General features: G+C 42.0%; 2 long non-coding RNA genes across 2 annotated transcripts in view; one reads left to right on the top strand and one right to left on the bottom strand.

Moving 5' to 3' along the window:
- The window catches only part of LOC309348118, a 361967-nt gene that overhangs the window by 100592 nt on the left and 235182 nt on the right, over positions 1–26193 (top strand). The window lies entirely within an intron of this gene.
- LOC309348110 lies at positions 2837–10748 on the bottom strand. Its single transcript, XR_014159160.1, has 4 exons — positions 10501–10748; positions 9955–10025; positions 8906–8989; positions 2837–2909 (listed from the first exon to the last, which is right to left on the bottom strand). It is a non-coding gene; the product is annotated as an uncharacterized lncRNA (long non-coding RNA).

The following is a 26193-nucleotide window of genomic DNA, read 5'->3' as shown; positions in this document are numbered from 1 at the left end:
AGTTTTAAGCTAACCCAAATTTTGGCCAAGCCTCTCCTCTTCCAGGAGGGGAGGGGTTGTGAGCGGGAATCGCTTCCTGCACTTGCAGGGGGCGTGTGGCTGCCCCCCCTGCATCAATGGAGTCCTGGGCCCGCGCCATGCACCCCAGACAGCCAATCCAGCTGTCTGGTGGGCGTGGCTTGGCCGTTTTAAAATGGCCGCGGGCCCACGAGTCCTTCCTTGTTTCCAGGCTTCCTCAGATCACTCTCCCTCCCTGTTACAGGACTGCCAAGGAACACCTTTGAGTCAAGGGGAGGAGAAGAGTCAGAGTGGGAACAGTCAGAAGGAGATGGAGAAGAAGTGATAGGAGGGGAAGAGGGAGAGAGCCAGGAAGGTGGGAAGGCTCTCTGATGCTGAAGCAGAGCCCCAGCACCGCACAGGGAGCTCAGGAACAGGCGGAGAGCCTAAGCCTGTGCTTTCAGCACAGGAAAGGAGAGGGTTAAAGCACAGGGATCAGAGACGTCCCATGAAGCTCCCCCGCATCTTCTGTTGGAGGAGAAGCAGGAGAAGACCACTCCCTGAATCTGAACCGGACGATTCGGATGCATGATTCTACTGTGCTGCTTGTAGATATGTAAAATAAAGAATGTAAATATCTCTCTGCATGAGCAGAGGGTGCTTATTGTGAAGAGCATACACAAACCATCACACTCTCTCCCTCCCTCTAGGTTTTGCTTCTGCACCTGACCTTGTCATGGACCTCGGTTGGTCGTCTTGGTTGTCCAAGGGGCCTGGTAGGAATTTATTCCACTTGGCAGAAAGCAGATCATCACAACTTTGTAAGGTTTGGTGGTTAGGCATTGGAAATATGTTGTGTGTTGGAGGGGAGGTTGTGGCCATCACCTACCCCTCTCCTTGAAGGGTATTCCATTAAAGGAATCCAGTGGTCGTGGTTCCAGTGTGATGCCCAGGTGGTGGCTAGGGCCATGTCCTGACCCTCCGGTGACTCTAGGGGAAAGCTTCCAGTTGATTCGCATCAACAAGCTCCCCCTTGTTGGGGGCCTATGTGGTGTAGTGATTAAGAGTGGTAGACTCGTAATCTGGGGAACCAGGTTCGCACCTCCGCTCCTCCACATGCAGCTGCTGGGTGACCTTGGGCCAGTCACACTTCTTTGTTGTTGTTTTTCCAAATAATATTTATTCAAGTTTTAAAAGATTACAAAAAGGAACACAATGTACAAAAACAAAACATATCCAAGAGAAAAATAAAAATAAAAAAGGCAAAGACAGCAAAAAAGAAAAAAAAAGATACAATCAAAATGACAAAAAAATATTAAACCTTAATATAACTCCCTTTCTTAACTTATCTCCTTGACCTCCTCACACCTCCCCTCTTTGTATTCTAATTCAAATAGATATTTCAGCAAATCCTTCATCTTTGTTTTTATCCCAGTCACACTTCTTTGAAGTCTCTCAGCCCCACTCACCTCACAGAGTGTTTGTTGTGGGGGAGGAAGGGAAAGGAGAATGTTAGCTGCTTTGAGACTCCTTCGGGTAGTGATAAAGCGGGATATCAAATCCAAACTCTTCTTCTTCTACTTCTTCTTCCCCTACAGGTTGCTAACCCTTGTGTGACTCCCTGCAGAGTGGGCAGGAGTCAAGTATAGTCTGTTCTCATCCAGTGCCTAAGCCAATACCTCTCACATTCTGTAACCAATAAAGTTGTGGCCTTTTTCAGCCCATTAACCTAAAATACTTGTCTCCATGTGTCTTATTTCATCACCAAGCGGGGAGTGGGGCCTCGACTCACAAACATTTTAGCTGCTCCAAAGTGAAGGGAGTTCATTTACAACACACACACACACACACACTGATTCCAAGGTTTAGCACTATCTATTCTTTCAATTGGGTTTAAGTAAAAAGTGTTTATGGTGTTCTTACTTTATTTTAAAGTAATAACAGAAAATAAATTCTTAGAACTAAAGGGGGGGTGGATAAAATTTAAATCCCACTTCTTCAAAAAATTACAGTCCGTTGCCACACTTGCCTTGCAAAATAACTGCCCTACAACAAACAAGTCTTAATCCTAATAATAATAATGCTGGCAATTGTTGCACTTTTGCTGAAGAGGCCAGTGCTGTGGTAAGCCCTCTGACAGTAAGAGGCAATCTATTCATAAATTATTCTTCCTTTGTGTGTAATGAGTGGAAGCCATTTGCAGCACAGAAGTGATTGAGTAATGAATGGATTTAACATGGAAAGATGAGGGGGAAGGAAATAAAAGTGCGCTTAGGTGTAACAAGAACGTTAAAGGGGGAAGATTGTTGGAGGATGGCTGCTTACTTTAGAGGTTATAATAAAGGCAGGAAGTGCCTACTTTTTTAAAAAAAAAAATGAAAACATTTATAAATGACCCTTTTCTTAACAAGATGACTATATTTAAAGAAGCCTGAGGAGGATTTTCCTACACTTTGCCTGTGTACATACATATTACCATCTTGAAACAGAGCCAGGTAATTCTCCTTTTTCACTCAATTTGGACCAAAGCTGAGGGGGGCATGGGGGTGAGAAACAGGAGAATGCATGAAAACGCAAGATGCAGGGTGCATACAGATTGTGGCTAATTTCATCTTTACACCACTTCCTGATCTGTATGTATAGCTAGCTCCTGAGTCAAGTGGAAACATTTGAAGAGGGAACCTCCTGTAGAGTTGAATGGGAGGAGCAAGCTGGTGTGGGTCTGGAGGCGTAGGACAAAGGAAGGCATATTCTAATGACCATGCACTGGGTTGGGGGAAAAGCATGATGTTGTAATACTAATTCCCTCTCCCATTAATTTTTTTTTTTTTATGATTGGTTGTTTGTTTGCTCTGTTTATTACATTTAAATTCCATTCTTCCTCCCAAAGGCGCTCAATGCTCCAAACACATCTGCAATACAAAGACAAATAAAAATAAAAACACATTTAAAACATTTAAGAAATGTCAAAAACATCTAAAAGCAGTAAAATACCTGAAAGAAATTTGAGAGCAGATGCCACCAAATCATGTGTCAGAATAAGCCTGCCAAAACCAAAACATTTTCAGCATACCTTGAAAGCCTAATATCCATAGGCAAGGAGTTCCACAGTACAGGTGCTGCCACTCTAAAGGAATGTCTCATTTCAAATGCAGAATGAACATTGTGTGGCACTTGTTGAGTGCAAATTCCATGGTAAGCATTTATATTTGGTTGGGACTCACTCCCATTAATGTTCATTCAGCTCAGGGTTTCCCCAACTTGGGTCTTCAGCTGTTTTTGGACTACAGTTCCCATCATCCCTGACCACTGGTCCTGCTAGCTAGGGGTGATGGGAGTTGTAGTCCAAAAAATCAGCTGGAGACCCAAATTGGATATACCCTGATTGAGCTAATCATAAGAAAATTGCATGCAGCAGGTTTTTAAAAAATGTTTATTAAAGGTTTTCATGAATTACCCAAGAATGTGCAATGTCTCTTTTGTAGCCATTTTGATGAAGCTGAAGCAGTTGCAAGGGAGATGTATGGAAAGTTTTGAAAAGGAAAACAAGGCACAGGATACCTAGTTAGTGACCTTACAGCATCCCAAACCATCTTTTGTAGGTAGGGCCTATAGCTCAGTGATCGAACAGGTATATATAAGCAGAAGGCAGCATGTTCAATCCTTAGCATCTTGGGTTGTTGTTGTTTAGTCGTTTAGTCGTGTCCAATTCTTTGTGACCCCAAGGACTAGAGCATCCCAGGCACTTCTGTCTTCCACTGCCTCCTGCAGTTTGGTCAAACTCATGTTAGTAGCTTCGAGAACACTATCCAACCATCTCGTCCTCTGTCGTCCCCTTCTCCTTGTGCCCTCCATGTTTCCCAATATCAGGGTCTTTTCCAGGGAGTCTTCTCTTCTCATGAGGTGGCCAAAGTACTGGAGCTTAAGCTTCAGGATCTGTCCTTCTAGTGAGCACTCAGCGCTGATTTCCTTAAGAATGGATAGGTTTGATCTTCTTGCAGCCCATGGGACTCTCAAGAGTCTCCTCCAGCACCATAATTCAAAAGCATCAATTCTTCGGCGATCAGCCTTCTTTATGGTCCAGCTCTCACTTGGGTTAGCAGAGTTGTTATAGAACCTGGCCTGAGTTTCTGGAGAGGCACTTCCAGGCAGAGTATGCCACACTGGTCCATGAGCTCCAATAGCCCAGCTACATAACTTACCTTTTCTATACTAGCTATAATGCAGCCTTCATGAACCTGGTGCCTTCCATATGTTGTCGGACTCCAACCCTCATCAGCACCAACCAGTGTTGATTATGCGAACAACATCTGGAGAGCACTAGTGTTCGGGAAAGCTCTTACAATGTGTCTTGTAACTATGATATGTAGCAATTGCATTGTGTTAAACTGCTCAGGCTTTATGATTCAAGGCAGATTTTCAGAGCTGAAGAATCATATCCCAAAACCGAAACGTTAAAAGTCTCTCTTCCTTGGGAGTTAATAAAATTCAACTCTCATTTCATAGTTGATGCTAATGATTTGGCACTTTTTATACTTAGAGGGATGCCTAATTCAAAGCAAATGTTTTCCAATTATTACTTGAAGGCTTCATTAGTTCCCCTAATTTCCTGTTGTCTTTGGAGGGATCTGCTCAGGTGAAAACTTCCATTTAGCTTTGCCTTGTTAGACACCCAGTGAAACTAGACTTTGGAAGAATGCTCCTTCTGAATGGACAAATGGCAGAGGAGCACTTTGATGAATGAAAGCCACAGTGGTTTTGTTCCCTGTGGGAATGTTCTGGAACCATCTTTTAATAGAAAAACATTTCTACATGTTCCACCACCACCACCTTGCCCTGCCATAAACTTACTGGTAGCATATTTGTCAAATCACTTGAGGAAAGAGCTAGAGCTGCCTAGAAAACAAGGAAGTGCTAACTAAATTCACTTCCATCTTCCCCAGTATTTCAGCAACGACTTCTGAGAATGATTTGGATATCAGGAGGACATTGTCTATCACTAGATATACCGTTTTTTTTGCTCTATAAGACTCACTTTTTCCCTCCTAAAAAGTAAGGGGAAATGTGTGTGCGTCTTATGGAGTGAATGCAGGCTGCACAGCTATCACAGAAGCCAGAACAGCAAGAGGGATTGCTGCTTTCACTGCGCAGCGATCCCTCTTGCTGTTCTGGCTTCTGAGATTCATAATGTTTTTTTTTTTTCTTGTTTTCCTCCTTCAAAAACTAGGTGCGTCTTATAGAGCGAAAAATACGGTATTCAGAATTTCTCCCTGCAAGTAGCCTTGTGGATACTACTCTGTGTGATGTTAAGGGAAGAGAGTTCAAAATGTTCATTCCCCTGTGGGAAGTTTAGCCACATTTTAACATCAAGTTCTGTCCCTTCAGGCTGGTCCTGAGTCAAAATGCATTGTGCATACCTGCATGCCAGTCACACTAACTCACCAAAAGCCTTGGAGAAGGGGAGAACATTCACTTCCACACCGGAATGATGCCACAAGACCTCTCTTTTGCTAGCAATGACATATGCTAATAGATCATAATTCTCTGCTTTGAATCCAGGGACCTACAAAATTTATCAGCAGGAAATACTCCCCAAGGCATGTGTTAGGAGCAAGTGGAGGAAGAAGCTAGGAATCCTTATCCAGTTCAGATTTTAAAATATTATTTTCTTTGAGGTGAGTTTTAAAAGTCCCCAAAAACTGACATTCAAGTCCAAGCTCATTGAGCTTTCCTGGCATCTTGAGTTATTAGTGACACTGTAATCTTTACTTCATCCAATAATTATCAAAGCTTTGCCTCTTGTTTATATAGCTTCCTGCTACTTTCCCTGCACTGCTCACATACTTTATCAAACCTAGAGGGCTGGCATATTTCTCTGCATTTTGAAGAGGATTTTATTTGTATATATATTTTTGCCTTTAAAACCAATTAACAGAAGAGGAAGAAAAGTAGCTGTTTCATAATGTTGCCAACATAAAAGAACTGAAGCATTAGGCGATGACAGGGTCCTATGTTATTCTGGTGCATTAAATTGCTCCACGTGATAGCTTTAGATGTGTGAAAAACAGAGTTACTAAAATCTTCATCCCATGGGCTGTGATTAGCCTTGCTGAAATTCCTCTACTAAACAGCATCATGATGTTAGCCTTAGTGATGCAGCCAAAGAGCTATCTAATTAGAAAGTCAAACGAAGAGACGTATCTACTGGATTAGTGCATCAGTATAGAAATATCTTTCCTAACCCAAACACAAGTAGCATTAAACCTTTTATGTTTTATATCCATTACCTCCAGGCTCAGGACAAATGCCTCCGAATATCTATTATTTAAGTGGTGGCAAACAACAGAGAGGGGTATTGCTTCTTTAGATTTCCAGAAGCTTCTAGCAGGCTCCTGGATTTGTTTTTATTTTAACAATTTGGCATACCACTTAATTACAGTCATATCTACAGGAGACTCGGTACAACGGATCTAAAAATGAATTAAAATTAAAATGCTGGATTAGAATCTTGGCCTAGATGGACCTTCTTATTTTCTTAGCAGCCTTAAAGACACAAGAAAGAAATCACACTTAACCGCCTGCCCCCCTATAAAATCTTAGTCCCAGTTGTTCTATATAAGGATCATATTTTTTCCCTTTCTTTTGTATACTTTCACTTTGAACTTTTATCTTTGATTTTTTTTTCACATTTTTGTTTTCAGTTTTTTTTTTAAAAAAAAAACATTTCTTTGTTAGTTACTGTGAAGTTGGGGAAGCAGTTAAGAGGATGGCTACTTCAGTTCTTGAGGAGAATATATTATTTTAAATATATATATATAAAAACCTCTTGCTTGTGAAGCGATGAATTTGATTCACTTTCTGTAGTATTAAAAGAAATGCTCATTGAAAATACGCACATGAACTGCGTTGCTTTCTGTTTTAGGCATCATTCTTATTTAGGATGGCTCGCTTGTTTGAGCTATCTTCTGTTAGGAGTACATAGGATATAGTTTTTATTTATATCTTGGAAAGACAAAGGCCAATGTATACAAAACCCTGTTGTGCATTTGGCCGTGAAGAGGTCTATCAAGATTACTGTGAAGAGGCTTATTAAGAATATGCCTTTACCTAAGTGTTGCCAGCTTAGAGGCTGGGATCTGCCCCCAGAACATAGCTACCTCCAAAACATTCATGCTCTTAAATGCAGCGGATGTTTCCTGAATGTGCAGCTCACCTGCGAGGGTATCATTTCAAGGCTACATGATGTTTGTCAAGCAATTATTGTTGTTGTTGTTGTTGTTGTTGTTGTTGTTGTTGTTAGACATTTGTGTTGGTGTTCTTTAAGTCACCACAGGCATAGGATAGGGCAGGAATCTGGATTGGAGTCAGGCATGAAGGGAAGGGGATCACCTCAGCATTTACGGTACTTTTAAAAATAAAAATAGAATAAGCATGCACTTGCTAATTGCATGAATAACATCATTTGTTTGTACCTCAGGCCACCATAAACAGTTTATGGGCTGGAATTAAAGTGCTCATCTTAATTTTAAAGCTGCATGTCGCTTGGAACCAGGATTTTTAATGAGCCAGGATTTCACATGAGCTCCCAAGGAACTGCCAGCATGCAGAGGGTCACAAGGCCAGCTGGCTAGCCCCAGCTGAGTCGTCTCCTTCCAGCCGTCCCGCTGCAAAGACCCATTGGCCTCTGCTCCAATGTAAATCAGCGACCCAGGCTTCAAAGCCAGGGCACACTATATCAGTCGAGTGAACTGCTTACACAGAATAGGCGTGAGGCTTGTGGAAGCATACTACAACTACAGATTTATTATTCATAAATCAGGACAAAGAAACATGTTGTCTCTTTCTTTGTCTTCTCAGAGAGACAGAGAAAAGCAAAAGCTATTCACACAACGGAAGTTCCCAGCAAGCTGTGCTGGTATGTAAACAGGCATGTGACATGCAACAGTTCCATGACTGCAGCTAAAGGTGGAATAAAATTTTCCAACAGGAACTGCAATCAGAAGATGACGTCCTTCCTTGGTTTCCACCAGTTTCTGAGATAATAATTGCTCTTATTAGACACAGAGTTTCCTCAGTGGTTTCTGCTTGCCCGTGGGATTCCCACCCCGCCCCCCGTTGAAGGTGAGCTACCAGATCTATGCTAAAATAGTGCTAATTGAAACCTTAAAATATTGTGGTAAACAGGGGGGAAAGCCAAGGGAGATATTTGCTTACATAATATTATGGAAAACAAAACTCAGCTTCATTTCTGATTGGCCAAGAGGTGGGAGGGGAGTGAAATTACCTGCATAGGTAAATCTAATTAGTGACTAGGAGGAGAGTTGGAATAATGATGGAGAAAGAGCTAAAAACCAGGAAAATGACATCAGTCTAGAAAGCTGCAGAGGACTCATGCGCCAGAGACAAAAGATGCTCAGCTGGCCAAGGGATTAGGATGAGCTGAAACTGCTTTAAGTAGAGAGAAAGTCTAGATTTAGGTATATATTGATGTGTCTTTACTGCTCTTATGTTTAATTGTTAAAGCTATTCTGAAATCTGCCCCTGCTCAAATTGCTGCCTTTCAAAAACCTTCAGTGAAAGTTAATTTTCTTCTGGGTTAACTTTGGTATGATGCCTTCTGTTTTACCCTGTGCCTAATTGTGTTACCACACAGCACAGTACAGTGAGTGGGCAAAGTCAGTCAGTTCCAGAAATTAAAGGGCTGTTTAATGAAAGCCAGGAAATATATATAAACCACTTGGGGACAGCAGTGAGGACCAGAGAGGAGATTGGGTTCGCTGGTTTGCTCCCTTCCAGCAGTGTGGGCTGTAGCGATTCATGATGCATGTGAATAAACTAATTTTTTTTTAATGCCAGTTGGCTCAAAATGTGTTAGGTCTGGCGTTGTATTAATTCATCCAGTACTCACCACACTCTGCATCTATTCCAATGCATGTCTGTGTTTTGTTTTTCCTAATATTCTTATTTGGAGAACTCTCCTCTTGTCTTACTACTGGGAAGCAAATGATAAATGAATACCAAGTGAGGAGATGCTCGAATCTCATTGCTTCATGTTGTTTCATAGGTCTGGAAGCAAGTACAATTCTTGGACAATGCACTGAAGGACATCCAGGACATGCTGCAGGAAAGGACCATTTAATTAAATATCACTGACCTATTGGTAGAGATTTGAGACATTTTTAGCTGCTCCAATATATTAGCTGAAATTCCTCTGACTGTATTTTTCGGCGGCATGCCTACACATTTTTGAAAGTGACCCTCGTTCTTCAGTGGTGTGTCACAGGAAAACAAATCGCAAACTCTTTGCCATTCCCTTTCAATGTCAATATTGCCTTAGGGGCTGGCACTTGGCAGCTTGAGATGGCTCGACACTTCTTGTGTCTGAGAAGAGCTTGCCAGCAAGATGGAAGACCTTCCCCGGCAAAAATCTTCGCTTCCAGGTAGAGGTAATGCAAACTCAAATTACTGTTTGGCCATGTCCAAACATGAATGCGTGAGGGGGAGAGGAGAAGGGGGAAAAGTACAAGTAGCCAGGATGAAACATGTCCTTTGAGGAAACGTATTGTTACCTCAGGACATGTTTGCTCAGATATGGACTAGCCTGAGGCAATGAGTTGTTCATAGCTATAGTCCAGAACCAAAGCTTTTGTGGCTCCAGTCTTTCTTATCTGTGCTGTTTCACCTTTGCAGGAGAATTAATAGATTTTCTTTCTACTGACACTCCATTCTTGAGACGAAGACAGGATTTGTACTGTTCCCCCTTTAGCTGCTTTCCCACAAATTGGATTATTTAGGTAATCTCAAATAGCTACATGGTTGATGCTACGCAGTCTGGCAGGAAAGCCGCCTGGTAAATTCTAAGCACAAAGTGTCGGTGCTGCTGAGATGAATACATGCCTGGCATTGGCTACATTTCACAGCACTAACTAGCACATTTCCCAGCAACATTGAATTCACCTGTAAGTATCGTGGTGTCAGGGGCTGGGCAGAGGAGGAGGAGTGGTGGAGATCACCTTCCCATCCTGACCCTTCCGTGGAGGAGGAAGAGGAAAACAGTCCAGATTTACAACTGTGGTTTGCGGGAGGTCACAGCTCAGAGGCAGATGAGGGGGAAAGTTGGGAAATTATGGAAGAGCCAGAACAACACCCAGCTGACATGTTGTCATTAGAAAGCATCCCAGACCCTCCATCTCCCAGAACCGGCGAGCCTTAAAAGTAGGAGAGCAAAGAACTCAAAGACAGAGGGCACATATTTCTGGTTCCTTATCTTCTCCTTCTTGGTTATTTTTTCAAATACAGAGGAAAAACCTGCTATAGAGTGGAGAAAGGAAATGTGGTTGTATGAATCAGTCCCAAAGTCACACATAAAGTCGATAATTTGATGGGTGCAGGGTTGTGAATGTATATATATATTGGCCTTGTAGGTTACAAACTGACAAACCAATCTAAAACTTTTCCCCAATAGTAAAAGTTAATATATCCCCCAAAAAACCTATTCATCACCTATTATGGAGATCCATCTTGACAGTGCTGAGATGCAGTCTGACTGTTAACTGCTTTTGGACTTTACCAAGACTTAAAGCATATCCCCTTTGTGACATCACACCTGACATCAGAATGGCATATTTGCATTCAACCTAGACTATCTCCATGCCAACAGCAATGGCCAGTAAACTTCTGCAACCAAGTAACCATCAGCCTGACTACCCAGTTGTTTCTATTTAGACTATTGGATGTTTAAATTTTGCTCTCATAATCAAAGCCTGGAGAAGAGCTGTGTATATTCTGGAAACCTGCTTCCACTGTTAAAGAAAACTAATTATTAAGGATTGAGCAGAGGAGGAATGGTGGAGACCATGTCCCCACCCTGACCCTTCCCAGGAGGAGGAAGAGGAAGACAGTATAGATTTACAACAAGGGTTTGAGGGAGGTAGCAGCTCAGAGGCAGAGGAGGGGGAAAGTTGGGAAATCATGGGAGAGTCAGAACAACACCCAGCTGACACTTTGTCATTAGAAAGCATTGCAGGCCCTCCATCTCCCAGAACCCAGAGAGCCTTAAAAATAGGAGAGCAAAGAGCTCAAAGACAGAGGGCACTTAGCAGCACCTGTAGAGGAGGTAATGATGATTACGAATGAGGAAGTGGGAGAGATGGGGGGTGGAGATTCACTCAGGACAAAGCTTTCATCCAAGAGGTTGGATTCTATAGCCTCTCTCTGAAAAGCTTGAAATAAAAAAGGACTGTAAGAAACTTTTCCATGTCTTTATAATTTCCTGGGCAACCAACCGGGAGCTGCTGACAGCACCCTGACACATGGTCTAGTTGGATGCAAAGGAATAGCAGGAGGAATCAGCTGATGAACCCCCAAGGGAATAAGGCTCAGAGCCTGGGGACTGGTGGTGGGTCAATGATGAGTGGTCAAAGGGAGAAGAGTGAGAAGACTGGGAAGAGGAGGTGTCAGAAGCTGAAGAAGTCACAGCGCTTAGTGGGCAGAATGAGCCTCTGCAGAAAGGAATAGGCTTGATTCTTAAGAGTCAGTATCACTAAGGGCATGGAGCAGTTTTAGCTCCACCTTAATGGTGAATCTGATGGAACACTTTTTCTATCACCCATCTTATCTATAGTGTCAGCCCAGATTGAGCATCTGCTGGGGAAAGTCTCCTGGAACATCTGGAACCCCACTGCCAATCAGTGTGGACAATATTAAACTAGGCAGACCAATGTTCTGTCTCAGTATATAACAGCTTCTAATGTGCCTGTTGGGTGAGAAGTCCAAATGGTTGCAAACCCACCTAAAATCTCTGCTAGGGACAACACTAAAGGTTCTTGCTGCACCATTCAGAAATTACCTACCCTGCTGTGGTTTTGTCATTTCATCCTGTTGTATGGCAAAACCAGCCCTGCTTTGGATCCTGCTGAGAGATGTGAGACCTTCATCTTTCAGCAGCTCAAAATACTTTGCCTGCAGAGGAGGTCAGAGCCTTGTATGTATCACACAATCTCCCCCACCCCACCCTCATTTTAATGCAAGACTTCCTTTGCACAGCACTGCATATCACATTCATCGTTCCAGACATGCTTGTAAGTTTGATGCCTCCTTTTGTACAAGTTCGTAGCATATGGGGTTATCTCAGTTCCAGCAACGAACATCCTAGTGGGGAGCCAAGCTTGACTAGTCCCGCCTGCACTGCAATCATAGCAATGCCGTAAGCTTGGGTCTCCACGCCAGTAATTTCCTCAATCTCCACTCGTTCTTGAACATATTTTTCCTTATGTTTTGATTCCCCCCTCCCCAGGCTTACCTCCAAGGCTCGATCTAGACACATATATTAAAAAAAAATAATTCAGGAAAATGCATTGTAAAGCAAATAATGGGAAATCACATTGGCAAAGGTTCAAACTCTACAGTGCCATCTAGTATCACAGTGTTATAACACATTTATCTTATTTTATTTTTTTACTGATGTAGCTGAGTCCCTAAATTTCCTCTGTCAGCACCTGAACAAAGCACTAGTCCTTATGTGTGAAGTTATCATCTTTCTACTGATTTATCTGTCTAGAACAACATATGGAAAAGTCCTCATAGATGGCCAGCTGGGGTACACAGTATCCCACCCTTAACTTAATGAATATGTAACACCATGAGACTTTGATGTATTTATTTATTTCAGTGCACTGTCCTTTGGGGGGGGGATGAGGTTTTCTCTCTGTTTTTGTTTTCAGCTATTAATTATGCTTAATGTATGCTTTAGATATTACGTTTTCCCTTAATCTCTTGTCATTCCTTCCCTTTGGCTATATCTCGCTGTGAATTAGATCACTGAGCAGTATATATATATATTTGCCCCTACTAAAATATCTCATCTCTGTGATGCTGATAACAAGTGTTTTGTTTATTTAAATCATGACTGGACTAAATTTTTCACAGGCAGAACCCACCCTCATTTAAAACCCACAGTCTCTGCTGCACACGATCCCTGCAGGCAAAGATTTATTGTGTTTAATATATTTTAAGGCTATCACACAACAAGTAATTCATCTCTTTGGGGGTGGGTATGTTTACTTAAAATGAAAGGGAGGAAATACATTTATGCGTGTCTCAGTGCTTCTTGCCTGTCCGCCCCTCCAGCAAAAGAAGCAGCTCAGTCTGTAAACAAATATCAGCCACACGATGCCTAAAATTCCATGGAGTTTCCTTAAGTAGATATTATTTGATATATATTATGTGCTAGACTCTCATGTGACCAATAAAGAAAACTCAGGCCATAACTATGCAATAGGGTCGTGTCACTTCAGATTCCACTTCAGTGCTACAGACAGGAGCCTGATTCATTTTGGACCATTTAAACATCCATTGCATTTCAGATTCTGAAAACTTGAGACTTTAGATATCTCCCTGTTGTCTATAATGGAGACATCAAAAATAGCTTGTGTTTTTTTTAAAAAAAATGTAAAAGTATACATTTGCAAAGAGAAAAGGTTGCATTAAGTGAGAGGTTCCACTCTAGGTGAATGCGGAAGACTGGTGTTTTTCTATTTCAGAGGGTTTTAGGCTACCTGTTGATTCATCACTGGAAACCAGAGCAAATCTCTCATGAGCAGCAAACTCAAGCCTGAGAAATTCAGCATCTTTGTGGGAAGCCAGAAGAGAAATTGCCAGCTAAGTGTGTTGGGAAAAAGAGCTTCTCAGAGAGAAGTTTTTGGACTGTGTTGTTGTATGTGGCATGAGGTCCACTTGCACAACAGAACTTTCCCCCCTCTGTGCACCCCATGCCTTCTAAATATGCTCTGGGGGATAGGGGGAACCCCAGAACAGGTATAGGGAGCTCACAGAAAGAGGTGGAAGTCCCATTTTATGAGCCGACACTTGTTCTCTGCACATATTCTTTTATTGCTACATCAAACTCCACTCTGGCGCTATGCCTGCGAAGTGCTTTGAGTTCCCTAAAGCGCAAGATAAATCCAAAGTGTTCTCAACTACTGTAATACTGTTGAGCTCATACACTGCTTTTTGAGGATCATTGAGGCCTGTTCTTTTTAATCAAGCAGTTGCAAGAGAATCCGCAATCGCTGCTATCAGGCATGATTCTAAAAAGTTTGACTTCTTAATACACACTTCACTCTGCACTGCCATAATCAGTCTGGGATTCTTATCGTGATTTCTCTCCTCTATTGTTTTCAATATCAAAGAGAAAGCAATCATGGAAAGGCTTTTGTTCTACTAGAGAACTTTAAGCAGGCTGATTAAGTTGCAAAGGGCATTCTGGAGCCCCTTGTCTCCAGGAAGGAATTTGCAAAGGATGCTTCAATTACTTTGAGAGAAGTGTCCGTGCTTTCCTGACCGTGTGTGTGTGTGTGTGTGTCTGTGTGTGTGTCCTTTTAAAAACAGTGAATAAAAAAAGAACAAAAAGGACAAGAAACCGTCTAATCAAAATTCATGTGTTTGTGAAAGTGACTTTGATAACAGAGTCAGAAAAGATGACTTCTAAGATGTGACCAACCTTTTGGAAACCTCATGCCGTCTGGCGTGTTCTTTAGCATGGTTTGTGTCTTATTTTCAGTCCCTCACTCCTCCGGTGCCAGGAAGAAGCTGGCGGGTGGTGGCTGAAGGCCTCATTGAAGATTGGCTTGACTCACAGGAATGCCACCTCCTGCTGGTTCATTTTCCTATTGGCTGGCTATTATTAAAGTTAACCAGGCAACAATAGCAAACCTATAGGAAAACCTTGCGGGAAGCTGATTTTTCGTTGTCAGCTCGGATTCCTCTGACTTAAGACACAGGCAATGATTGTGTTTCCTATACCTGCTGTTATCTCTTCCTCCCCCTACTAATTAATCCCTGCAAAGCAAGTGATGGCAATATTAATTGTTTTCTTGCCTGCATTCCAGGCTTGTTTTGTGATGGAATGGGCTAGCCAAATTCTTTTTGCAGCTTTTGGTTATTATATGTTTGTTTACAATGCCATCCCTAGGAGGGATTTCAGGTTTTAAAGAAATGTTATGCTTTGATGAAGAAGATCACTTGAGTAGACACTTTGAGCAGTGATGTAATAGAGCTTTACAAAAAGCACTGTTCTCACCTCATTTATTAACCTTTGGATTCTAGGTTGCAGAGGTTCTAGGGTTGGGTTCTAGGGGCAGAGACCTTTCTTGATTGTACCATAAAGAACAATTATGCATTTTTGTTATTATTATTTATTATTATTGACATGCTGTTTTCAAGTGTTCCAAACACTGTGGATACATTACTTCAGTAATTTTTCTGTCCAGTGCTTTTTTTCTAGAAAAACAGGTGACGGTACTCACCATGAAGTTGTTACAGTAAGTTTTTTTTTATATTTGTTGGAAGCTGCCCAGAGTGGCTGGGGCAACCCAGTCAGATGGACAGGGAATAAGAATAAGAATAAGAATAAGAATAAGAATAAGAATAAAAGAATAAGAATAAGAATAAGAGGATGTCCTTATTTTTACCAGAGAAATGATGGGTGGTATGCCATAGGTAAGGAAGCTGAGACTGGCACAATTGGCAGCTTCTCGCCTAACAGAAATACCAGGTGCGAGTGTGCAGTTTTCCTCAGGCTTTCAGGGTGAGAGTAAATGTTACGCTGCCCTACCAACCCACTCACATCAGCTATTTAAAGTGGGAAGAAACCATGGAATGATAAATTACAGATTTAACTTAATATGTAGTTGTTTTGCTCTGACAGGCTCATGGATTATGGTGAATGCTTCCTTCATGTTGGATTTATTTGTACAACATGGCACTCAGATACAAAAGTGATAAATGCCTTAGACGCTCAAAAACAAATAAATAAAACAATTAGGAGGCATTCTTTCGCTTCCCCCTTCCTCTTTTTCTCTTAATGATTCTTTGCTATACTTCATTAGTGGCGCTCATTACTCATCACTGTCTGCCATGCAAAAGGCAATTCCGCACAGCGTTGTGTATTTTTCCCGTAATAGTTCATGCTGAGTCAACACCTCATTCAGTGTCATTTATGTAGTTTTCATAATGAGCTCCTAAAATAAACACAAAAGACAATTAGCTTTATGCATATGACAAATTATTCACGCTCAGCGGATGAAGCAGTCAGGTAAAAAGGAAAGGGGCCCCACCAGGCCTTAGCAAACTAACGTCAGTCTCCAATTACTCCATCTGTACACAGCGGCTCAGGAGACTCAAGGTGGACTTTGATTAGACGCTCTTCTTTCTGTCAATTTGCTAGGATTTACGTTAATGCTCAGTGTTCCATCATAAAATGCCTAACACTTAATGGATCTGAAGGCCGGTTTCTGGGAGGTAAATAAGCAGCAGGAGAGAGCTATTGCCTTCATCCATGTCTGGCAAGATGGTTGGGGGCTTCCCAGTAGCATCTGGCGAGCTACTGTGAGAAGTGGGATGCTGGAATAGGTGAACCTTTGGTTTCACCCAGCAGAGCTGTTCTTCTGTTCTTAACTGAAAGGAAACGAATATAAGTGAAGTGGGATTGTGGTGATTGCTGCTGCTGCTAACCGTGTCTGTTCGTATAGTGTGCTTTTATCCCAATATTCATCTGAAAAACGTCTCTCAGGATGATTTGCAACAATCAGTAAGCTCAAATAATCCATTGCCTCTGGCTGAAAAGACATGTGGCACAAAAGGAATGAGGACTGGGATAGCAAGGGAAAAAGCAAACTCAGTCACAACTTCTTCATTTGCAAGGTTGGTAGAACATGAGACTCTTAATCTCAGGGTTGTGAGTTCAAGCCCCATGTTGGGTGAAAGATTCCTGCATTACAGGGGGTTGGATTAGATGACCCTCGTGGTCCCTTCTAAGTCTATGCAGTGGTACCTTGGGTTACATATGCTTCAGGTTACAGACGCTTCAGGTTACATACGCTTCAGGTTGCAGACTCCACTAACCCAGAAATAGTATCTCAGGTTAAGAACTTTGCTTGAGGATGAGAACAGAAATCATGCAGCAGCGGGAGGCCCCATTAGCTAAAGTGGTGCTTCAGGTTAAGAACAGTTTCAGGTTAAGTACGTACCTCCGGAACGAATTAATTACTTATCCCGAGGTACCACTGTATTTCTATGATATATGATTCCTACCAGGGAGAGGGAAAGAAAATTCAATGAAGTTGCTCGGTCTTTGGCTGATGGATGGAGCCTGGGAAGCACATGATCAAAAGTAAATTGTTATATGACCATTACCAGAAAGTTGAATCCACATGATCATATATATTCAGGGGCATCAGACTGCTCCTATCAAGATCATAAAAGTGGCAAAGTATTGCATTAGCAGCTAGTGAAATCCAGGAAGTACTCTCGCATTGAGGAATGTGAGCATATTCCTAACCTTCTGTGAAAGTGATTGACAGTCTAATTCTGCATAAGGAAAAATTAATTTGTAGTTGCACTCACAACTCATTCCAACTTGTGAAAACCTTTCGTACCACTGCCAACCTCCCAGAGCTGAGACAAGGCCTGATCAAATGGCAGCTTGCGATAACGGACCCGCAGACGGAGTTAATGGAATTCTCTTCGCTTCTGATCTCTGCCAGATTTTAACCTTGGCTCACCCCGTGAGAATTTTCATTTGGACCATTTCTACAAGTTTGGAGAGGTTTGGGCAAAGCTCCCTGGAAGCCTGCTACTCATTATTGCAGGACCACAGTGGTACCTTTATCTGTACAAAACATTTTATTTTGCAGAGCCTCACGCCATGTGATTCCAAAGTCCTGGAACAGAAGTGAATGGAGCAGAGAAAAACAAGTGTTTACATTCAAGAGCATTGGTCATGAAAGATAAAGATTAGGAGAGAACAGTAAACATGCAGACATGCAAACACAGAGCTGTGTTACCTGTCAATGATCCACAAAAGTAAAAAATAATCTATTACTTTATAACTGAATCATCTCTGTTATGAACTGTATAAACCCCTAAACAGTGTGGGTCATAGCCAACAAACTTCTTTTGTTGTTGTTTAGTCATTTAGTCATGTCCGACTCTTCGTGACCCCATGGACTAGAGAACACCAGGCACTTCTGTCTTCCACTGCCTCCCGCAGTTTGGTCAAACCCATGTTAGTAGCTTCAAGAACACTGTCCAACCATCTCATCCTCTGTTGTCCCCTTCTCCTTGTGCCTTGTGCTGAGTCTCCTCCAGCACCATAATTCAAAAACATCAATTCTTCGGTGATCCGCCTTCTTTATGGTCCAGCTCTCACTTCCATACATCTCTACAGGGAAAACCATAGCTTTAACTAAATGGATCTTTGTCGGCAAGGTGATGTCTCTGCTTTTTAAGATGCTGTCTAGATTTGTCATTGCAGGTGTCTTTTAATTTTGTGACTGCTGTCACCATCTGCAGTGATCATGGAGCCCAAGAAAGTAAAATCTCTCACTGCGTCCATTTCATCCCCTTCTATTTCCCAGGAGGTGATGGGCCCTGTGGCCATGATCTTCGTTTTTTTGATGTTGAGCTTCAGACCATATTTTGTGCTCTCCTCTTTCACCCTCATTAAGAGGTACAATTAAACTTGCCCCTTCCCTCCTCTCCCCTGTAGTCTTAAGATGAGGTGTGAGGCACATGGGCATGTTTCACGGGCAATTTCCTCAGAAGCCAACTTAGTATCTCCATCAAGCCTAATTAAGGTTGTGGGTCAGAGTTTTTCCTCTTCGGCCTTCCCAAATGCCTTTCCTCTTATGACCTTCTCCGTATGGCAAGGTAAGGTTTGAATCCGAATGCTGACCATGTTCAAGGTTAGACTGGCAGGCAGAAGAGAGGGGGCCTTCTCAGCGGTGGTGCCTGTAGTTTTGAATTCCCTCCCCATGGAACGACCTGCTCTGCTGCACAGTTTAGAAGGATGATAAACATCTTACACGGGCAAGCTTTGGGAAATAAAATACAGTGGTACCTCTGGATACACACACATCTGATTGCGTATCCTTCAGGATGCGAACGCGACAAACCCGGAAGTACTTTTCTGGGTTTTGCTGTGCGCACATGCTCAGAAGCGGCACCTCTGGTTGTGAATACTTCGGGATCCGACCAGAGCTCCAGAACAAATCCTGTATGAAAAATAGTGCTGGATTCCTTTCCACCCTCTGCTACTTGAAGGGATGTGATTGGATGCTAGGAGAGAATATCTTTATTAGATATTACACTTACTTCCTCACGTTTGTGGGTTCAGCAGAGTGCATCCCTTTGCAGATTAAAATGGAAGCCTAGATAGGCTAGTTTTAGCCTTTCAGTTTAAGTAATCAAAGATGCTTTAAGGCAAACTGGATTCTCCTGGTATTTTCTCCCCTTCCTCCCCCTTCAATCACACAAACAGTCTTGTAAAAGGTAAAAAAATAACATTTACTCAGAATACTAGTTGAAGAGTAACAGATACAGCAGCTTTGTTCAGACAGGCTTAAAATGGTAATTCAGTTACAAAGACATACTTTAGTCCCGCTTAAAATGGAAACTGAGCACTGGAAATTCTTTCACATCTCTGGCTCGGTGGGAAGTGATGAAAAAGAAGATGTGCCCCGGCAGGTAAGATAATATATATAGCTACACCATCCCCCCAGGTAGGGCACAGTGGGAGATTCTCTCACAGAGTCCTCTCTAGCAAACTTACAGGAAAGCTCTGTGAGTTTCAGCGCCTATCATGTGCCTATCTAGCAAAACATGAATTGTTGGTTTGACTACATTTTAAATATCCCACAACCACTGCCGCCTTGTTTATACATTTTACCTTAATCTTTTTGATCCTCCTGTCTTCAGTTAGTTCCCTTTCCGGGCTGCTCTTTGAGCTGCAATACACATAATATTGTGTATTGTGTACTGCTGACGGTCTTCAGCAGTATTGTGGGTTTCAATGCTGGAAGCTTCTACAAAGGTTCTATTGAGACGCACCAGCAGGATATAAAATCTCAGAAGAAGCTTCTTTCAGAGATGTTGTTTACCAGCCCACCCTTCATTTCCCAGACAACTACTTTCTGTGGGGCAGAAAAGGGGCCTATATGCTAATGCACCTACCGAGAGAGCCACAGAGAAGCATTCCAACTTTCCCAAGCATCAGACTGCTGGTGTTTCTTAAAGATGCCAAGGCCTGGACTTGATTAAGTTTTCATGATGAGATCATGCCATAGGCCTTATCAGAGATGCACCAGTCTACCAAGTCAAAACAAAACAAATTCCTTCCAGTAGCACCTTAAAAACCAACTAAGTCAGTTCTTGGTATGAGCTTTCGTGTGCATGCACACTTCTTCAGATACGACGAAGAAGTGTGCATGCACACGAAAATATCGTGTGTATCTGAAGAAGTGTGTATCTGAAGAAGTATAAATATTTTTATCGAAATAAAAATATTGTGTGTATCTGAAGAAGTGTGCATGCACACGAAAGCTCATACCAAGAACTGACTTAGTTGGTCTTTAAGGTGCTACTGGAAGGAATTTGTTTTGTTTTGACTATGGCAGACCAACACGGCTACCTATCTGTAACCAGTCTACCAAGTGTGCAGTCATGTCTGCATTCAGCTGACATTCAAAGGAGGACTTGTTTATGTATCCCAGTCAGAGGTAAACATCACAGGAAGTCCTACCAGACAAATGCAATTCTGTCTGCTCACTCAGCTGGTACTGCTGCTTTAATAATGTCTGAACAATGTCTGAAGGCAATCATAGCTGTATACAGCCATCAGTAGTGCCTTTCTAAATGAGCCCTTAGTGTTCAAACTTGTATCATAAATTGTGTTGTTATCAGTGCACACTAGCGAAACACACATACAGGATGGGAGGGAATTATCTCTCTTTTGCCATTCTCTGCACATCCATGTCTTAAGCAAAACTCTAGAGGCCATATCATATTGCACATAGGCTGCTGCTTATGAAAGCTACACACCTAGCCACACACGAAACTGAACATGCCCGTTTGCTGTCTGTGATATTGTACCCCTGAATGCCAAGTCAGCTAGGATGACATATGCATGGAAACGAAAGCAGTGCACATATTCCCTTTGTTGCTTCAGGAACCACATGCAGAGGCTGAACAAGTTGTAGCTGCAACAAAATGTTGCCATATGGAATGTTCCAGTTTAGAGTTCCATTCTTCCTCCTCTCCTGCTTTTCCATATCTCCCGGTGTTTTGTTGCCACTCAGCATGTTCAATACTTAAAGGCCTGGGAGGGGGGTTCTCTCCTTAGAGTCCCCCCCCAAAAAATATTTTTGTACTCCTCTAAACCATGGCTTTCTCCAGAACATGCTGATACCTCCCTCTTCTTTCCCGGTGGCCATATTACAGCTACAATCCTCTCAGCAGTCACCTACTGAGTTTGCTGTTAAGAAAGGGCGATGGCAATGTCCTCTGGCTCTCCAGAGGTTGCCGAACTACAAATGGGATCCTCTTTAATGAGGGTCCTGGTTGTGCATGGGCCCCTGAGACAACATCTGCCAGGTTGAAAGTGCTGGGCATGGCCCAGGCCTTGTCTTTATGGCCCCACAATCACACCAGGCCATTTGAGCCAACCAGTGCAGGTGGTGTGATTGGTGGGGGCCTATAAAAGCGGCAGTGCTCCCGTCCCTATTTGTAGGTTTTGCTCCTTTGGCCTTCCTTCAGATATTGGTTGGTGGCCTCTTTTGGAACAGGGGCCGGGTAGGAATTTTTCCATCTGGCAAATTGGCAGTGGCCACTTGGTTTTCACATACCCCCTTATCAATCATCACAACTTTGTAAGGTTTGGCAGTTAGGCATTGGCTTAATGAAGTGTGTGGGAGGGGTGATGCGGCCATCACCTGCTCCTCCAGAAATAGGGTATTCCAGTAAAGTAATCTGGGAGTCCTGGATCTTGTCTGAAGTCCACTTGAGGGGCTAGGGCCATGCCAGGACCACAGGGGTGAGCTTCAGTTGATCTTCATCAATATTGCTCCCTCGTTTGGTGTTTACCCTTTCAGACTACCAGCCAGAGAGGCAGGGGTCAGTTATAGTCTGCTACCAATGCCTAAGCCAATGCCACTCACTTTGCTGTAATCAATAAAGTTGTGGCCTAAATTTTGCCCATTAACTTAAACCCCAATTATGTGTCAGTGTGAAGTTACAGTCATACCTCGGGTTGAATGTGCTTCAGGTTGAGTGCTTTCGGGTTGCGCTCAGCAGCAACCCGGAAGTAACGGAGCGTGTTACTTCCGGGTTTCGCTGCTTGCGCATGCGCAGACGCTCAAGATGACATCACGCGCATGCGCGGAAGCGGCAAAACGTGACCCGTGCACACGCAGATGCACCGTCGCATCTTACGTTCCATTCAGGATGCAAACGGGGCTCCAGAACAGATCCCTGTTCGCATCCCAAGGTACCACTGTATTTACTTGGGGAAGGGTTTGGGGGCCTCGGGGCATAACTCCTCCCATCCCTACCTAGCATGGAAAATGGCCAGGGTTTAGCAACTTGTAAGATGCCAAAAGTTCCCCAGTCCTACTCTACACATTCAAACATGACTCATTCAATATGGCTCCAGTTGGCGTTGTTAAGATGTTGATAGGATGTGTCTGCTTGTGGACTGGAATGTTTCATGGAATGGACATCTCCAGACATGGTCCCTGGTTGCATGTGTGTTGTGCTGAGCAAGTCTATATTTGGAATTAGATCAGGGTCTATCTAGTTTTTTTATTATTATTATCTCCTCTTCCTTACTGAGAAGAGTTTTTGTCAATTGACGAGTGCTTCACCTCACTTCCATTCCCCACTTTGTGTGAGGCAAATCTGGTTTTGCATTAAGACTGCAGCCTTAAAAAAATTCAGTGGGGCTGAGCTCTTTATATAAATAGTTACCTTTGAAATATATGTAGTTTGGAAAGACTGAACATTTTTGACAGGCAACAAAATTGTTTATTTAAGATTCCCCCCTGCATCTCCTCCCCAAGTTAATTTCCAGTAGGATGGTAGATGAAGCAGGCATACACTAATGCCAGAAGAAGGTTTAGATTGAAAAAGTTAGAGTTTTATTACCACAAACTGGAAATGCAAATAGCCAATCGCTTGTTTCAAACTGTGCAAAGTTAATCGATAAATCACACCTGCATTGGCCATTTATTCTGTTCTAGTTGTGCATATAGCTGACATTTAAGGCTCATACATTACTTCTTTCATCTATAAATTTCTTAAATATTACAAATATGACACCACTCCTCTGCCACCAACTCCATGTGCTTCCAGAAGACTTCCTTGCTGCTAACTCTCTCTCTCTTTTCTTTCAAATTAATCCTTAAGACCCATTCTAGGTTATAACTAGGGATGGGCAGATCTGTCAATTTCGACTTTTCTCAGTTTCTCATTTTTCCAATCTTAAATTTAACTCTCCACATTTCCACATCAGTTTGTGAAGCACTTTTTATTTTTTAAAGAATCTCCATGAAAATTCATCAGCATTTCAGTACAAATTTCTTCCAATATAAACATTTTTTATATGGAGAGTATTCCTCAATATAAAATCATTTTTGATAATTTATTTTCATGAATGTATCAATTTTTATGCACATTTTACTCCAGCGTTGTTGTTGTTGTTGTTGTTGTTGTTGTTGTTGTTGTTGTTCTTCTTCTTCTTCTTCTTCTTCTTCTTCTTCTTCTTCTTCTTCCTCTTCCTCTTTTTGTTTCATTTTGTATTCATTACTTGGCTGGGGAATTGTACTGCAATATTCAGAGAAGTGCAAATTTCAGAGGATGCCTGTGTTTCGGTTTGCCACTTCTTTCAAAAAGTTCAGAAGAGGTACATTTGCTTTTAAATGTGAACTGAATTGAATTTCTCCCCCACCCCTAGCTATAACTGACTTGGTTTTGGAGAGAAGAAACCAGTTATTGCCCCCAAACTTAGCATTTTAAGTCATTTGTACAAAGGAAGGAGAATTGTATGTGTGCATAGGCCAAATATCCAATTGTTCCTCAGTACTCTCATAAGCCTTCATAAATGAATGGAGGATTTCTCCTCACTGAGCCAAAAATCTCTAGAAGTGCTGGCATCTGGACTCTACAGTATGCAATTGCTGCCAAAGCATGTGGCGAAGTCCTGGAAAGCTTGCAATTCAGCATTCTGAACACCCCACACCACCAAGATATGGCAGTTCATAGTGCTTGTGAGATGCATTTGACTTAGTGTGTCACAAGTTGGGCAGGCCACAAATGTGGTGTGTGTGTGTGTGTGTGTGCATGAACTTATTACAGTAGACTTGACAATGGGCTCTGTTCATGCTCTGAGAGTGGTGCTCTATGCATAAATTGTTCTCATGTACATACTGCCATGTTGAATTGGGATCTGGGGTGGAGGATGCTGGGAATTTAGATGCACACCAATTCTATAAGTGCTTGGATCATGGCCTTTTGTTACTGAGATAATCTGGCATGGCTACACTTTGATAATTCCTTTTTTTCTTTGTTCATTGCATCTGAAACAGCTCAGCTGTTCAACTGGTGAACTGTGTGATCTTGAGAGCTTCAAGCTGTATTGCAGGTGGATCACCCAGCCTTTGGGTCTCAAAGTTTCAGCAGAATGAAATGGCACAGATTTTGCTGAACTCTACAAACTGTGTTTCCCTACCCTCTCTGGTAGACAGAAAAATAGCATCTCAATGAGAAGTTATCAAGCCTTCTTAATAGGCTATATTTCTAAGTGTGGGAAGGTGGTACCCCCTGATTATGGTTTATTGTCAAACAAAAATGAACAGCAGCTGCCAAGAAAAAAAAGATTGATTAATGCAAATAGCCACCTATCAACAAATATTCTCCAAGAAAAATGGCAGCACTAAAAATTCAATATATAATACTTAAAATTAACAATAAGCATGGACCACAATGGTGCTGATTCTATAGTTCAGTTCTCAAGTGCCATTTGGGCTCCTCTTGTTTATTATACTTTATTACAAAGATTTTGTGTGTGTTTGTGTGCGTGCATACGTGTGTGTGCATGAGGGAAAGACAAGACGAAAAACATGTTTTGCATGTCACAAGGGAGAAAGCACAATAGATGTTTTGAAGTTTTGCCACTCTTTGGGTACATAGATGCCTCTAAGTGAGTGGTTTTCTACTGGGCTTCAGAGCATACAAAACCTAGTTGATTGATATTTACAACTTCAAAAATAAAAGAAAAAAAGTGAAAAGTGTAGGGGATTGAACTGTGCATTACTGTCTCAAATGGCACCTGAGTAAGGATAAAACGTTTGTGAGAGGAGAATGGCTTTGGTGGGGGGCAGGGAGTTAAGCTATACTACAGGATGTCAAAGACGGAAAGAGATTATTCACAGGAAATGAACAAAATCTATTTGTACCTCCAGGACATTTTTGTTATAGATTTAGTCCATTTGCACTTGTAAAAAGGGTGTTTTGAAAGCCTAATTAGCAACAGGAAATCAGAAGTCTGTGAACAGGAATCTATTGTTTTATTTAATATGGAAAGTGAGAAATCTTGCCGAAAGCGTCCAAGTCACCAGTCAGGAAAGCAGCTTGCATCAAGTGTGTGTGTGCGTATATGTATGTATGTAATGGAATTATATATTGCCTTCACTTTTACCCTTCCACAAAATGAAGCTAGAACACTAATTTGTGAAATTTACGGCATGTAGTGCCTTGAAGGAAAATATTATGAAAATGATATACCGGTGGTACATGACCCCAGTCAAACTTGCTAAGATATATCACCTGTCTGACAATAAATGTTGGAAATGTAAAGAGGCGGAAGGGACATTCTTTCACCTCTGGTGGACTTGCCCGAAAGTGAAGGCCTTTTGGGAGATGATTCATAATGAACTAAAAAAGGTACTTAGATTTACCTTACCTAAGAAACCGGAGGCCTTTCTTCTGGGCATTGTGGACCAGAGAGTATTTAAGAAAGATAGAACTTTTTTTATGTATGCTACCACAGCAGCAAGGATCCTGATTGCTAAGCATTGGAAGACACAAGATTTACCCACGCTGGAGGAATGGCAGACGCAGTTGATGGACTATATGGAACTGGCCGAAATGACTGGCAGAATCCGAGACTTGGGAGAAGAAACAATCGAGGAAGACTGGGAAAAATTTAAAGACTATTTGAAAAAAACATTATAAGTTGTATGAATGTTAAAAAATGCACTTTTTAGGAAACTCTAGCTTCAGCAATTGTAAATTAATGAAATGAAAATTAAGGTACAAGAAGTCAGAGGTGGAATAATGAAATAACTTTATTATGTTTAAGCTAAA

Source organism: Podarcis erhardii, assembly GCF_964252035.2.
Source record: "Podarcis erhardii genome assembly, chromosome: 8".
Classification (NCBI taxonomy): Eukaryota; Metazoa; Chordata; class Lepidosauria; order Squamata; family Lacertidae; genus Podarcis; species Podarcis erhardii.
The sequence above is the reverse complement of the archived record's forward strand: the minus strand, read 5'-3'. Positions and strand labels throughout refer to the sequence as shown.